Source organism: Lissotriton vulgaris, chromosome 2_1 (assembly GCF_964263255.1).
Source record: "Lissotriton vulgaris chromosome 2_1, aLisVul1.2, whole genome shotgun sequence".
Classification (NCBI taxonomy): domain Eukaryota; kingdom Metazoa; phylum Chordata; class Amphibia; order Caudata; family Salamandridae; genus Lissotriton; species Lissotriton vulgaris.
Window position 1 is genome coordinate 1,231,185,047 of NC_141687.1, and position 16,759 is coordinate 1,231,201,805.

Sequence of the window (16,759 nt, forward strand, 5' to 3'; positions counted from 1 at the left end):
TCTAAAATCACGGTGGTGACTGTCAAATTTGAGTCTTATGTCATATTAGCAATAATTTGACACAGAAAGTGAGATCCTTCATAAAAACGAATATGACGTAGCAGTAGAAAACAACAAAGGAAATCAAATGCAGGAAAAATTCAAGGAAAATAATAAAATGAAAATTCAGTACATCGAAAGAAAAGTTAGCGGCCCCAAAATCCTTTTAGTACTCCTAATGAAAATATAACCATCTCGCTCAAGAATGGAGAGAGAAAGATCTGTAACAAAAACGTAGCCAAAAAGGAGATTACACCCAAAGAAAATCACTGGCCCTGGATCTCGGAGAATTTAAACAGTCACAAACAGGGAAGGGAAAACTAACTCCCTTTTTAACAGGAATATAGCAGGAAAAAACCCAGAGAAACTTGCACTGAGCCTGGAAGATTCTCGGGCGATGGTGGCTTTACAAGAAACCTGGATAACAAAATCTTTTGATCAAAATGAGTACTATGTATACAACATTCCAGCAGAACCTGTAAGCCGGGGTCACGCTAAAGGTGGACTTGCAATTCTTTTGCATAAGGACTTCTTTTGGGACCAGGAAGTCATCCCTATGCGTCTAACGAACATACAATGCATCAAGGTCAAGCACTGGAAAGAAAACATGGACACCTCATATGATATAATGAATTTTAATGCCTATATGCCTCCAGGCTCCAAAACGGATGCTCTCATGATCGAAATATTTGAGGAAATAGAAAAGGTGGTAGAAGGAAAAGGATTCCCCTCTGTTTTTCTAACAGGATATTTTAATGGGAAAATCTCTAACGATCTTTTTGAAAAATGGGAATATGGTGAACAAGAGGAACCGCTGACTCATCCAACACCACTATTTCCCCTAGGGATCAAAGCAGATAAACGAGGGAACATTTTACTCTCCTCTCTTACAGAAATAAATGGAGCCATTCTAAATTATGCATAGTAGGAGACATACCCGCAGCCTGCACAAGAAAAGGTAACTTCAAGTCATCAACTTTAGATTACATGATGTGCAGCCAAAATTTGTTCAGAAGACAACCAAAACTAAGCACTACATTCACACAGGGAAGTGATCATGTAATATTATATCTTGTAACAGGAATAATAGTGCAGCCTATCTCCTCTGGGTTTATCATGTACTCGCATAGTACTGTACTTGTAAATCAGGTTCAAAAGCGCTTGATATGGAACTCTACAACTCATAACAATATAAATTCTGCAATAGTTAATGCACAAGTACTACAGAGCATTAATTCCTTAGACCCAATAATACATTTCGAATTAGCCCTCAATAAAATAGTGCAATCCCTGCAGAAGACCTTAAAACGTTGGAATTCCCAAGTGGCATATCATAAAAGAAAGAACCCAGATAAAAGAGCACGTGCACTCAACAAATTAATCCATTTGCAAGTTTTACATTTCTCAGAGATAAGACATCAATAATCAAAAACTTTAAAAAAATGCCAAAAATGGAGGGAACAAGAAAAAAAATGTTTAAAACTCAACTTGACCAAAACTAGGTTGATATTCAAATTGTAGCCAAACAAAAAAATTATCATGCATACTGGCGCTTAATAGCTAAAGAAACAGGAACAAAGAAATCTCTGCAGGCTTCACCAGTTCCCCCAGTTGAATGGGAAAAATATCTACGCAATTTATACAAATTAAATTGGAGCCAAGAAAGTTGGAACCAAGAATCAAGTACATCAGGGGAAAATATTCAAGATAGCCTTGCTGCAGTAGCTCAGCAAATAGAACATAATATAAAGAACGCAAGATCCTCTGCTGCAATGGGTTCGGATCAGATTCTGATAAAGGTCCTTCAAAGTAAACCAGCAGAATGAAGTAAGTTTCTTGAACCCCTCTACTTTTACTGCTATGCTGCCGGTGAAATCCCAAAATCATGGAAGGGGAGCATCATGATCCCAATCTATAAGAAGGGACATCGGTTGCTTCCCTGTAAATATCGACAGATTGCCTTGTTGGATGCTACAGGGAAGATTTTTGCAGCAAGCGTCCTGGATCATCTTAAAGACTGGGCTTTCTCAACCGGAGTAATCCTTTAAATCAAGCTGGGTTGCAACAAAAACACTTTGTAACCAACAACATAGCGGTGTTACAAACATTAATAGATAAATAAGTTGTGTCAAAATCCCAGGTCGTCTACTCTGTCTTTGTCGACTTCACTATGGCATTTGACAAAGTAGACAGACCTACACACTGGAACCAACTTAGAAAACTGGGAATTCAGAATAATCTTCTTCATATAATTATATCATTAAATTGGGAAACATGGTGTCAAATACAAATGGGAAAAGAGAAGGGACTCACCCGTCCATTAGTCACACCAAACTATCTCAGACAAGGTTGCCTTTTGGCTCCCATCCTTTTCTCTCTATACCTTAGTTACCTTCCGGATCGTTTCACACAGGTCATCAACTTTCCTCCGAAAATATAATTTTGCAAAGTCCACATCATGATGTATGTTGATGATGTGGTTATCCTAGACCTTACCCCATTTGGCCTACAAAGGAATGTAGAAGAACTTACCAGATTTACAAAATAATTATTTTTGGTTCCAAATATAACTAAAACGAAAAAAGTTCCGGTCAGAGGAAGAAAACAATACACAAAATTCAATTTGACTTTAGTAGGAAACCCGCTAGAAGTGGTGAAAGAATATACCTATTTAGGGCAAATATTTACACAATCTTTACAAAATACCCCTCATCTGCAGCATTTGGGTCGTAAAGCCGGAGTACATATTGGGGCTCTCCAACGTTTATATTCCTCCTCGGGCCACAGGCACTTTATTCCTCTTCTACAGGTTTTTAGCTCTAAAATTCAACCCGTTTCATGATCGTACATTCTGGAATATATTCCAATAAGATAGTGACAACAACTATAAATCAAAGAAGGGAAAATACTTCGTAAAATGATTAAGATCCACCCAGCAGTTCCTGCATAAGCTCTGCACCTTGAGCTTTCTTTAGTCAGACAAAGAAAATGATTTGGGCTGGCACTGCTCAATGGTAATCGTTTTTCTTCCAAATAATGGTCTGTGGCGTGCTGCGGAGGAATCGCTGTCATGGCCAAGCAGCGTATGTGATACAAAGTCTATTACAAAGCTACCCCGTGGTGAGGTAGAACAACTCCGAGCACCGCACAAATGACTGCAGGAGTCTACTTCATTTCACTGATTTAATCACTGTTAATACATCAAAAAGTTCATCACTTGTTTAGCATTCCATTGATTTCATGGCTTTTGCTCTGATGAACTTTTTGATGTATTAACAGTGATTAAATCAGTGAAATGAAGTAGACTCCTGCAGTGATTTGTGTGGTGCTCGGTTGTGTTCTACCTCACCAAGGGGTAGCTTCGTAATAGGCTTTCTTTAGTCAGCTCATACGCCAGAGCCATTACTAACATCATAAGATGGGCTTAGAACCTCATACATGCAGAACAAGGCAACCTAAGATTTTTATTAAAAATTGAGACTTTTGAGCTCGAACGGTTGAAGCCTACTTTTAGTCAAAATCTAATTAAATCTTTTAAATTATCGAACTGTACAACCTCACTATTGAAATTCTGGACTCCTGCGCAATTGAGGCTCTTCTTAAAAGATCTAACGCCGAGGATAAGTTACGATCTGGACATTAAGAATTGTTCCAAATTGCACCATTATGAACTTTATGCAAAGTCAATATAAAATAAACATTTGCAACAGTACATTTGTTTCACCTTAAGGCATGGAGTCCTGCAATGCATTATATTATTACGGCTCGGGTTTCTCCTCTTAAAATCATTCACTTCTAAGTGGAGCCATAAGGAACACTTCACCAGTACATGTGAACTCTGCAATGGAGGAGTACTAGACTTGAAGCATGTTCTGTTTGTATGCCCTAATTTGACACTATTAGGGGCCAGAAATCGCTACTTAAATGTATTCAAATTCGATATAATAGTGCATCAGTACAGAGTCTGATTTCGCTTCTTAAATTTCCGCCTGATGAATTTGTGTGCTATAATCTATTTAAATGTTTTAAAACTTTTTTTAAATTGTACTGAAATCATTATTTTATTAATGTTTAATAACAAATGTGCTTTTAAAAATGTTGCTGTTCTAAGTAGAGAACGAAATCAAATAAATTAAACTTGAACTTGATGTTACAGTGTCTATGCAGGATTCCAAAGATCTTTCAATTTTCTGTACCGATTTTTTTTATAAATCTCTCATCATTAGATGTATATCTCCGTCTAACTATTTTAGGTTTATCTTCTAACAATGTGGTCCTTTTTACTTTCCTTGCTCTCTCTCGATTTTATCATTTTTTTGGGGTTACCCCTTCCACAAAACGCATCCATAGTATGTTCTTTTATAGCACAGTTGCCATTGCTACTACAATTTCTTCTATATCTCAATAATTCCCTGTACAGTGTATTCATTTTTTGTTGAAAAGGATGCCATGATTGATAATGTAAAACATTGTTTACAGATGTAGGTTTAGTAAAGGTTTTCTATGTAGCCTTTTTTCAAACCCATAGAGAACATTTGTTCATATTTCAGTTTGGTTCCATGTTAAACTGATTGCAAATCAAGAATTTGTGATTCCTACAATGTATTGACATTGTTGTTCAAAATCATAAGATTATCGTCAATATCTCTGACCCAAAAGGTAACATATGTATTTCCAGTGTCTAGACTCTCATTCCAGGCATGCTCCCTCTAGAACCAACCCACTGTCCAAAAGAATTATATATTCTACAATTTACATGCAATGAATTGGCAATGTCTTATCAGCTTCCTTTTCTTTTTCCAAACCATTTAGCTGTCTATCCTCCTGGTAATTAAGTCATGTTGGATATATTTGGAGAGAAATAAATATTGGGGTTTTCCTGGGTTAATTGTAGAAGATTTTTTTTGTTTCAAGGTCCTAGTAAATTTGTAGAGGTCTATGTTCAGATGAAAAAATATAAAGTGTTGTACAAGAGAAAATTACAAGCCCTTATTTAAAACCATTCCTTCTTACCTAGTATGTTTTCTATCTAAGAAACTCATTATCAGATGTGTTTCTATTTGTTTTATGCTTTCTTTTGAGTCTCGTCTTCACACCTACTTGCTTGGATTCTTGTTGTTTTCTCTCCTCATTTGTTTTCTTTTTGTAACTGACCTTCCTGCAATCTTCTGTCTCTGTTTTGAACCGTTTCTACTATTCTTATTCTTTTTACTTCCTCTGAAAAAAAGAGATTGCTCAATCTCCATTACTCGGTTCTTCTTAAATGTTAGAACATAATGAGGTCTCACTGGAGCTATCAGAAATCAATATGTTCTCTTGGAAAGGTATGCTACAGTCTCTTTGCTTACTAAATTAATCAGCAAATTTCCTAGCCTGAGTGTACACCATCCCAGACAAGTAGTAATGTCTCTATTTTTTCCTGTTTCCTTTCCTTTACCTCCTCATGAAATTTGGTTAACACATCCTCCTATAGCTCATAGTTTGTTTTTGTACTTTCCTCCATTTTTAATTCAGTAATGGCTCTCTTAATGTCCTCTACTACTTTGTTCAAACTTTTTTAATTTGCTATGAGCTTGTTTAATCGGCATCAACTCTCTAGATGCCTGGGTTAATTTCTTCTGTCATTTATCTGCTTGATCTGTATCTAAGTCTTCCACTACCAGGAATATATTTATATATGAGACTCCTAGAACCCAGTGTTTATCTCAAGATTTCTTTTTTTTAATCATTTTGTTCCACCATTCTTGCAGTTCCCTTTTAGAGAGTCTCCTCTAACCTGATAAACAGTTCACGTCAAATGTTTTGCATGTGATATCTGCCAACTCCTCTAGCTTTCTAATATATCCTGACACCTTTCAGTCTTAACAACAATAAGTCTTATCAAATACTGTCAACTTAATCTATAATTTCAATCACAATAAAACAATAGTAATTCTCAGTTTTAATGTTTGTGTTGGAAATCTCAATGCCAGTGCTCCTATGCCTGAACAATAAACATCAAAAATTAAAAGATCCTGTTATTTACAGATCATCATATTGCGCACTATTCAACTCAAATACACCAGGAGCCCACATAGTCTATACATTATAATTCATACATAGTGTTTTGAGGGGCATTGTAAAGTTACATATGAGGGATGCAGTGTCCACAGAAAGGTATTGACAACAAACTATATACACCACCAAAAAGTCACTCATCTTTCATTCTTATTCAAATGGAAAATAATGAATATGCATACAAATACACTTAAAGCCTGATTCTGATGCTGTTTGGAAAGCTTCCTGATGGAATCGGTTTGGAAATGGTTTCCTACAGATTTGTGTCGAGAGAGTCCGACCGACCGAGTACTATGCATCCAAATACTTCCATATACGATTTGGTTGGACTCCCATTGACTTCTATGGGAGCCTATGTTCCTAACTGCATCATAATCTGGCCCTCGGTCGGGAAGACACGTTCCCGATCCGATTCGGAAGGAGCAAATTTCATTAGGAGGCCTTCCTAACCGCATTGTAATTGGGCCCTAGGTTGGGAAGCTTTCCAAACCGCATCAGAATCTGGCCCGTAATGTACAAAGTTTAAAAAGGTTCCATTATATGGTCTCCAGTACCACTGAAAATAGTAATCTTCCAATTAGGAGATAAACCAATACTATGTGGAGGCTCTAAGGGAAGTTTAAAGACCAGCCTGGAGGTCAATGGTCTTAAATCAAAGTACATGTCTTTTAAAGCACCTAATACATATAAGGGTACTGTACGAATGAGCAATGGTCCTCTGGAGAAGGTACAGGCATTTAGCTACCTGGGTATCTGCATCCAACAGGATTTATCCTGGAGGCAGCAGATTGAGCTGGCTTCCTTGAAGCATCGCCAGCTCTCCGGAGCTTTGAGCCTAGTACACTCCAGGTCTTTGACTAAGCCGATATCTCCAGTGCTATCGATTTATAATGGCAAAGTAGTTAGTTCAACCTTGTATGGTGTAGAATTGGGGGGAAATAAGAACTTAAGGGGATATTAGCTTCAGAAAATTCATTCCTCAGGAAATTAATACAACTACCCCAGAGCACCCCACTGAGCCCCCTATTTTATGATCTGGGCCTATCGCCAATAGCTCTAATTGCATCCTTGCGCCCAATTTTATATTGGAGGCGGATTTGGACCACGCCTGAATTGGACACATGCACCAGGGGGTTGATGGATGTAATTAAAAGTGATGGTTCCCAGAAAATCAAGTGGCTAGGACATATTCGGAGTGTTCTTTTTGATTTAGGCCTAGGAGAATTGTGGGAAGACCCATCAAATGCTAGGTTCCCACCAAAGAAGGTACTAAAGAATTTGTATTGGAACCGTGTGGCCTCAAAAGCTTTTAGTAGCACTCCTTCCCACTCTCTCACAGGTTTGTTCTTGGAAATTAAAGAGTGGCCCAAACTCTAGGAATTTTGGAATACCATCACAAAGCCCCTTGATCGCAAGCTCTGCTTCCAATTAAGAGTAGGAAGCTTGCCAGTAAGGGCGTTTTTTTAATAGGTGGACTAGCGGGGGTGTAACGACCGGATTTTTAGGACCAGATAGAATCAGCTCACCAAGACACCACTAACCCAGCCGGACGTAACCACCTCCCTCCTTAGGACCTATTTACAACAGGTATCTGTGTTCCTACCTAAGGATGGGGAATTAGAAATATACAAGCTCAGATCTTCTAAAACACCACACTCATACAATATAGTCTTGCAGCAACTCAGACTCAGACTATGCTACCCTCCTACTCATAGTGAAGGGGGCAGTTCCAATTACTTACCATTACACACTGACCACAATCAGTGCTCTCTCAAGCCACATACACACTGTGTCCTCCCAGTGCTCTCACTATTTCATACATACACAAGCCACAATCCTGTGGGTATACACATTGACTACAATCAATGCTCTCATTAACGCCACTTTCCCTAGCGGCGATCTCATTACACACTGACCACACTCAGTGCTCTCACTAATGCCACTCTCTCTCTAGTGGCAATCTCTGTCCTATGAATACCTTCAGCTCTCTCTCTCTCTCTGTTGGGAAGTTTCTCTCATACATCTAATACCTACTGGGGATGGCTCATATGCAATTGTTATATTTTATGGGGTACACAAGAATGTCCAAATCACAGTATGCAAAAGTTATTATCAAATACAAGCTCTCTTCTCCCCTTCATTGTTCAGTTACCATTTACCTGGACCGGAGTCGCATACGTTCACATAATAGCATCTGACTAGAAGAAAGGTTAACTTTATTGTAAGAACAACATCTGCACAGCTGTTCATTAAGAACTGGGGTTCCTTTATTCACTAATAACATCAATAATATAACACTACAATATCAAACATAGCCTGAAAAGTAAAAGGGGAATAGACACATACACAGATCTGCTGGGTCTCTTTATTATAATGGAAAGCTTTATTACTATAACACATCCACATGTAACTGACAAGGACTGTAGATAGCTAAAAAGGGAATGGATTATACTGCACACCGCTGAAAGAAAAAGGATTAGCAATACAGTAGGGAATCTAGCCTAGGAATAAAAGACAAGATTAATGTTTACGTGTAAAGCAAACTAGTTTAGAATACCTCACCCTATTAGAAAGGAATGTTTCTCTCTCTCTCTGGCGGAAACAGGGCTCTCTCTCTCTCCGTCATCACGGCTTCACTCCACTGGCTCAACTGCTCCAGCTGGCAGCTTCAACTCCTCCATCTGACTGGTAACTGCTTTAATGCATCGTGATAAACTGGCAGCTCCAGCTGACAGTTCCAACTTCATTCCAAGATTCATCTGACTGCTCTCTCTCCAGCTCCAGCAATTATCTGCCTTCTCTCTCCATTCCAGAAAACCAACTGAACTGAACAGTTCCAAAGACCAACTGACCGGTCTCTGTTCCAAACACCAACTGACTGTTCTCTTCAGCTCCAAAAACCATCTGACTTCTCTCTCTCCAAGAACCGACTGACACTCCTCCTCTTCTGCACTTCGCTAATATGGAATGCTCTCCTCTAGTGGAAAGTTCCAGCCAGTAGCCTCTTCCCACCAGATCCATGCACCAGGCTCCCTGCTCCAGACGCCCTCACAGTGATCAGCTGCTTGTTTCGTCTAGAGACTTGAGCCCAGGGAAACTTCTTGATAAGATTCAGCTCTGGCCGGTTCTCTCTAGTTTGCAAAGAGCGAACAACACCTCATAACTAAAACATCACCTTTACCCTGCAAGCATCTCAGTCTGCAGGGACAGAAAGCAAAATGGAGTCTCTCTAGTTCTGGGCCTTGTATGCCCAAAAAGGATGAAATAACACTTAGCTCTGTCAGAGTACATGCACAAACCATACCAATATGTAATATAAAGTCAGGACTACAGGATCCACCCTCTACTATAGGTAGGATGATGAAAGGACACATAATTATGTCAAAGCCAATAGGCAATATATGGATTAGAGTCAGGAATAAGGGATCTATCATCATATAAAGTGGCGATCCTCTAGTTTATGCTTCTAGGTCTGAAAAGAGGCCTAAAAGGACCAAAACAAGCTAAGAATAGGGATCTAGGATGGTAGCAAGCTTAAAGTCACAATCACTCAGAAATAGAGCCAAAAACCCGGTCACTACCGGGGGTAAGGTTGCTTGTCCAGCTTGTCTGGATACACCAGAAACCATTTGCCACCTCCTGTTTGATTGCCCAGTGTACACGGTGCCTCGTCGGAAGTGGCTACGTCCGATGTGTAGGCTACTGGGCACTAGTAGTGGACTAGTTGCAATTAGGATTATTCGTAACTGCCCAAACATGACTATGTATATAGCGGTGGTGAAATTTTTAGGCTGAGCATGGTCAATTAGAGGCCGATTGTTGAAAGAATGATCAGAATTATGTAGGCCATGTATCTTTGCTAAACCATTGTGCAATAGTATCGTCCATACCTGTATTGGTAATGAATTGATTGTATTTTATTAATTTTATGATCTGGAAATTTTAACTTAGTTTTATTCATTTTATGCATGTATTTTTATATGTGGAATATGCTTTTATGACAATCGTCGAATAAAGCTTGCTTGACTTGACCAGCCTAGGTTACAATCCCCAATAATCATATTCTCAACAGAAAAACCTAGGGGTCTAAATATAAGGAAAAAGGGGAACCTCTATTCAAAGGTAACAATATCTATCAAGTCCATCGAAGACCAGAGCAAACTTGCTGATGAATTAAGCATTAAAACAATGCACACAGAACCAATAGTGATTGTGGGTGAAACTTATAAAGATATATTGGATTCCCATCAAAGTCTTGTTGTGATCAATTCTATCATCTGGTCATCCCTCGGGGATGGTGTGCCTCTAGATCATTGAGATGTTTATACCATACCGACGGTCGAAGTTGGGTTCCGACCCACAATCACTCCGGGACCATGTAGACTTGATGTATGATGGGAACAAATGCAGTGCAAAATCAAAATTGAGTGTAGGAGTGGTGAGTTTAAAATAGGATAGAGGACAAAGAGAAACTTTAATAGAGATTGACCTCTTCCTAATTAAAAACAGGAACAGTGCATAAGAAGACAGTTTCAAACAAATAACTGTATAGGGGCCAACATGTTTCAGCCTTCAGGGCAAGACCCTAGGCTTTCTTCGGGGCCTCTGTTCTTTAATTTCTAATGCTACTGCATGTGTTATTTAAAAAGAATGTGATTTTCATTCAAAAAGTAGTGATTAAACTATACAAAAAGGATACATATGACCGGAATTTGTTACTCTCTCTCCGTGTCAATCCAAAGTGTCTCACACCTAAAAAAGCAAAACACCATATGAGGAATACTCCGTCAAAGTTAATTGCTATTCACCAATATTAGGTATAAGAAAATTGAAATTGTCACTCACCCAGATAGACTGGAGACCAGACCTCATCTCTCCTGGACCAGGCTCAGGAATTTGGAGGCCCCGCTCTAAAGGTTTGAGGAAAAAGGTGGCTTAACAAAAACCAGGGAACTAACATTTCTGCCCCTTGTAGTTTACTGTTTATCCACCAGATATTTCCCTCACATCCTTGAGTAACCCATTCAACCTTTTATTGGTGACAAAAAAGGCTCACCCCATACGGAAGGACCCCAAAGCTACTATAGTACTTAAAGGCAGGTCTAGAAAAACAATCTTCAAATTGAGTTTCTTTTAAATCAAGTTATCTCAGGGGTGTAGATGTAAAAACCCTAGGACAAATCTTTAGTAAGGTTTTATAAGAAACATCTGAGTACCAGACCAAAAAAAACTTGTATGTGATAAAACTAGATGAGAAAGCAGGAAAGAACCTTGCCTACTTGTCCGTCGTTGCCTCTGGCGGATCCTGAGTCAGGGGAAGGCAACGGCTGGACATCTCTCAGTGCTTTAAATAGTGAATCCTCTGGCAATCAGTCCAATCGTGTCGCAGAACAGCAATGACCAATAGCCGAGTCCAGTAAATGAAAAGCACCAATAGCCAGCTCTCAGAATGATATCCAAATTGACTTGCTAGATATGAACCAATAGCCTCACTTTGGATTGGTGGTAACATCACAGTTACGCTGCGAGTGTAATCTCGCGATATTACACAAACTACTGGATGACATCACTCATCTTCGTGCAGTAGTTCGTATGCCCAAACAACAATAGTGTTAAGTCGTGATAAAAATTTGAGGTAAATAATTATCCTCCACAACATCTCCTCATTGCCCCAAGACGACTCTTTGGTGTTTAAAAAATCGCAAAAAAACATCACTTTTTTTATATTATACGAGCGTCATCTCGCAATATTATGAAAACTACCAGATGACGTCACCACTCGTCATTCTGTAGTTCTCATGCCCGAGACCCAAAGTCCTTATGAGGTGAGACGCTGGGTTTCAGTAATGGGGAGTATCACCATATTCTCCATTGCAATTTAATCGGCTTAAATGTTTGCTGCCCAATCAGTTGTACAGTTATTAACTAGCGTTAAAGGGCCCAGGGGACTCACCCTTATACCTGCTGGCGTAGTCTCGTGGTATTACAAGAACTACCGGATGACGTCAGAAGACGTCCTCATGTAGTCCAAGTCTCTGAGAGACAGAGATCAAGATCGGTCAGGAAATTCTTTGATCTTGATAATTAATAGTTGAGAAGGTGTTATTCCCTGCACCAAAAACATCTGAGATGTTATCATCTCACTAGTAATGTGGCCCGTCAAGAAAACGTGCAACATACTCGCACAAGCACTGATAGCTCTTTACTGCACCAACGTGCCCACGCTCAAAGACGGGGGTAGCTTGTTTATTGAAAATAGGAGTATTCTAAACTGGTACATTAGAGATTGGTAAAATGTACTTTTTCTAACTTATCAGATCAACTGCACCATTGTGCGCACACTCAAACACTGGGGTCACTTGTTTTATTGAAAAAATGTAAGTTTACTGAACTGGTCATGAGTAATTAATGAAATCTACTTTAGCTAATATGTCAGGTCAACTAGTGTATAGACCAATAGTTAAGGAGAGCCTTCCTAACAGCATTAGGTCCCTAAAAGATGAGATAACAAAAATGGGCTAAGTTTGTGTAAATCGTGCACTCCTAGTCTCGCCCATGGTAACCACCTTGAGACGATCTATATGTATCAAAGGCTAGTCCATGGTATTTCATCATTGAGGCCACGGCTGTCACTGGACAATTTGTATATCCATTTTTGCTCTTTGGTGAACAGAAATTTGGATACATCCCCTATGTAGGAGGGTATAAAAGGTTTTTCCAAAACGGTCCACTTGAAATCTGATTCGTTGTGATTATGATCAATGTAGTGTTTAGTCAGTTTAGAAATGCTCTTTTTGCACCTGAAGGCGCTTTTATGTTGAAGCATACGTGTGCGAACCTTCCGGGTGGTCATGCCAATATATCTCTCATTACAGGGACATGTCAGCTGGTAAATGACATGTGTACTGTTGCAATTAGAAATATCTTTATAAGTTTCACCCACAATCACTATTGGTTCTGTGTGCATTGTTTTAATGCTTAATTCAGCAGCAAGTTTGCGCTGGTCTTCTATAGACTTGATAGATATTGTTACCTTTGAATAGAGGTTCCCCTTTTTCCTTATATTTAGACCCCTAGGTTTTTCTGTTGAGAATCTTCCAATTAGAAAAGAGTTTACAAATGCATTTCCTTCTATACATATTGGAAAAAATCTATATGTTTATTGAATAGATCCAATGGTTTCAACATTTCTTTGTCTTAACTGCTTACTCCCTTTATAGAAAAGAATCCGAAATCATTTTGTCTTTCCTTTATCACATACTTGTGAATGTCTAGTTTTATTATATATCTCAGTGCATCCCTGTGGTTAAAGAGAAATATTGACAGTAATAAAAAAACAAAAAAAGGACAGTGAAGGGAGAAGAAAATAGTACAAAGAAAAAATATACAAAAAACAGCTATTAGACATATCGATAGGAGACGATCTATACATGAATAGTTAGCAATCAAATATTACATATATTTACTTAAAAGAGATTATTTCTGACACAACAAACTATAAATCAACCCATAAAATATAACCTAGTCGTTTTAAGGGTGCCTTAGGTCAGGCTTCTTACTGTGTTCCATAAAATGTATTTACAAAGAGGAGATACTAGGCAAATCAGAGAGCACTCAGGAATATGTGACTTCTCTGATTCTAGGGACAGAAGAAATACTTGTCACGAGAATTGCCTGTTAGCCCTTGAATTGTGCAGCAAACCCAGTAGGACACATGCTGTATCCCGCCTCTGACAGTGCTGTGTTCCTGACATAGTTTATCCATGCATGTATGGCATGTTTCTCCTTTGGTGGACAGGAGCATTGGAGAAGAAACGTCTAGTCACAGGGAATAGGTCTCTGGGACCAATTAGGAAGAGGCCACGTTTTTGGCTAGAAGGAGGGTGTTTAAATGTCATTTTGAATAGCTGAAGATGGTTGGAGAATGACGTGAAGACCTCACTTAGACCCAAGGAGGTAACATGAAGGTGAGAGGTGCAGGCAGAGAAAAATAATACTCTAGCACTAAAGACAAGCGAATCTCAAGAAAGCACTTGAAAACAGTAAAGGGCTAGTCTATAGGAACACCCAGCTACATGTAGGTAAGTAGGCTTGTAGGTGAATTGAGCAATGATAGGGCATGGTGGGATGCTTCAGAGGCCCAGAAGGGCTGCAGCTGAGCTATTGATGAGAATCAATTGTGATAAATCTGGTTTGATGACTGACAGATTGATTTTCTTTTCTTTTCTTTAAAATATTTTTATTGGTATTTACAGGGTAACATTACAAACTACTGACATACATACATTTGAACTACATGGTTAAATTGTCGGCATTGTCTTAGAAACATAGAGACAGACATCTATATCTATATCTATACTACTATTATAAAGAGAGAACTTGCACCTTTTGGCCAGGTAAACTCGGGAACCACAGCGCCAATCTACACACCCGATACATCTATGAAAATGTCAGGGTGTGTGGATGGACATAGGCTATATAATTTTTTTTTAAAGTAAATTAAAAAAATTAAGTTTGTAAACAAAGTAGTCCCCTGAAAGTAGCGCCGGCCGGGACCTAGCGCTGGCCGCGACGCGACGTGGTCATCGCGCACATCGTGCGTGATGACGACGAAGGAGGAGCGGCGGTGCAGTGAGGAGCGGCTGTGCAGTGAGGAGCGGCGGCACAGGTAAGGAAAGGGAAAGTTCAGTGCGAGACTGTGTGATACAGGGGGAGGCAAGAAGGATGCAGCAGTAAAAAAATGTCGGAGCGCGAGTGAGTCGGAGCGGGAGGGGGGCGTGAGTGAGTCGGGGCGGGAGGGGGGCGGGAGTGAGTCGGGGCGGGAGGGAGTCGGTGCGGGAGGGGGTCGGCGGGAGTGGGTGTACTGCCCCCAGCCCCTTTCTGCCCCAGGCAACGCTGGGGCGGGCTGCTAGTTTAACATAAAACATAAAGCATCCGGTGGTGATGGTTGATGATTTAGACAAATAGCACAGGTACATTGGATGGGTGTGAGGCCATTTAACCCTGGGTGTGGTGTGGATTTTCTATCTGTTGATAAACTGCTGGTCTTCTCAATGCAATTGGAATCGACAGTGTTGCAATATTCTCGTCAAGAGGCCACACATCGGTATTGAAAAGAACAGCAACATGACAAACCCCTTGGTGCTCTGCAAGCCAGTGGTCTAATGGAAATAGGATTCCCCTTTTTGAGATCTTTTGAGACTTTGGACAATAAAGTATTTTCAATATTCTACAGTGATACTAAGTACTATGGCCACTCTTTCTGATAGGTCATCTAATTTTTAAAGCCGGAGGCAAATGCAATAGACCAGTGACTGCTGGTTCACTTAATTGAAGAGGCCAGATAAGCTATTCCCAGTTGCTAATAGCCGCCATTTCAACCCTGTGTAGGGGGCGTAGAACAGGCCATGTCAGTCTGGCATGATGGTGTTTCTTTGTTCTTCCTATCAACACATGTATAATGTTTTGCCAGAACATGCTCTTATTAGTCTTGCTTATGAACCTCAGGAAACACTCATCGCCACCTTCACTGCATCCTTTTCCTTTTGCAAATATATTTGTGACTTTGTTCCTGCCACTGACACTCGCTGTTCTTCTGAAAGGCACATCGTCTTGCTTTTGCCCCTTCTGCCTTATTGTTTGACTGACTGAAAGAGCTTTCAGCGCTTCTGGTGGTGCTGCTTTTATGTTGTTTACTTAGAATTAAACTGAGATGTGCCAATAAAGTTCCCCCTTTCCTTTATCCATAGGTTCCCCTATGTCAGTGTTCTGATATCTTGCCTTTCCTTCCCCACTTCAAGTGTACACGGATATCAGTCCTTGCATTTCTCTTCTGTGTGACATTTGAGCTGATTTAACTCTTGTTTCTGATCTACGTTTCGTTAGCGGTGTGCATCAGCATGTGCGCATAAGTGTGTGGAGTGCGTGAGAGAAGGGCGAGTGTAGGACTGCTGCTAAGGTGAAGCTGCAATCATTCCGCCCTGCGAGGAGCAGCCGCGCAGACAGGCCTAGCTCTCTTGGCGCCTCGCGTTTCCTCCAGTCGCCGCCTGTGGCCTCTTCGCTTCCATCTGAATTATGCCCTTGATTTGTCATCGAAATGCCCAGCACAGATCGAGGCAGAATGGAAAAAAAGCCTGAATTCCCCGCGGAGCGAAGCCATTCGTCTGCCTCCGTTCCCGAGCGGGGCCCTGTGGGAGTCATTGAATTGGCCGCATAATCCTGCAAGAAGCGCGCAGTAATGGCTCGAGCAAAGAGGCTGCTAGACAAGGAAACATTCTCAAAAGTTATCGGGCAGCCCCTACGACGAAGCCTGCATCCCAACGGGGGACGGTGAATCCCAGCGCTGACGAAACGTATAGCTTGTCTCCTCCAGTGCAAACAAGGAGTCGTTCCTTCCCGAACCCTCACAGCACGGACGTAATTACTCATTTGAAAGCATAGATCTGTAACATACTGGTTCAAGGACATTCATTAACCTCTGACAACGCACATGGCATGTTATGCGTACATCCATATAGTCTTAAAATGCCTAGGAAGTGATCGTGTCAAATCCGCAATTACAGTACGAAAATGGTCGCCTAAAATAGAGGACCTTAAGACGCGCAGCAGACATCCACTTCTTGGGCCAACTGTCAGACATCCTCCACTCTCATCTCCAAAAACT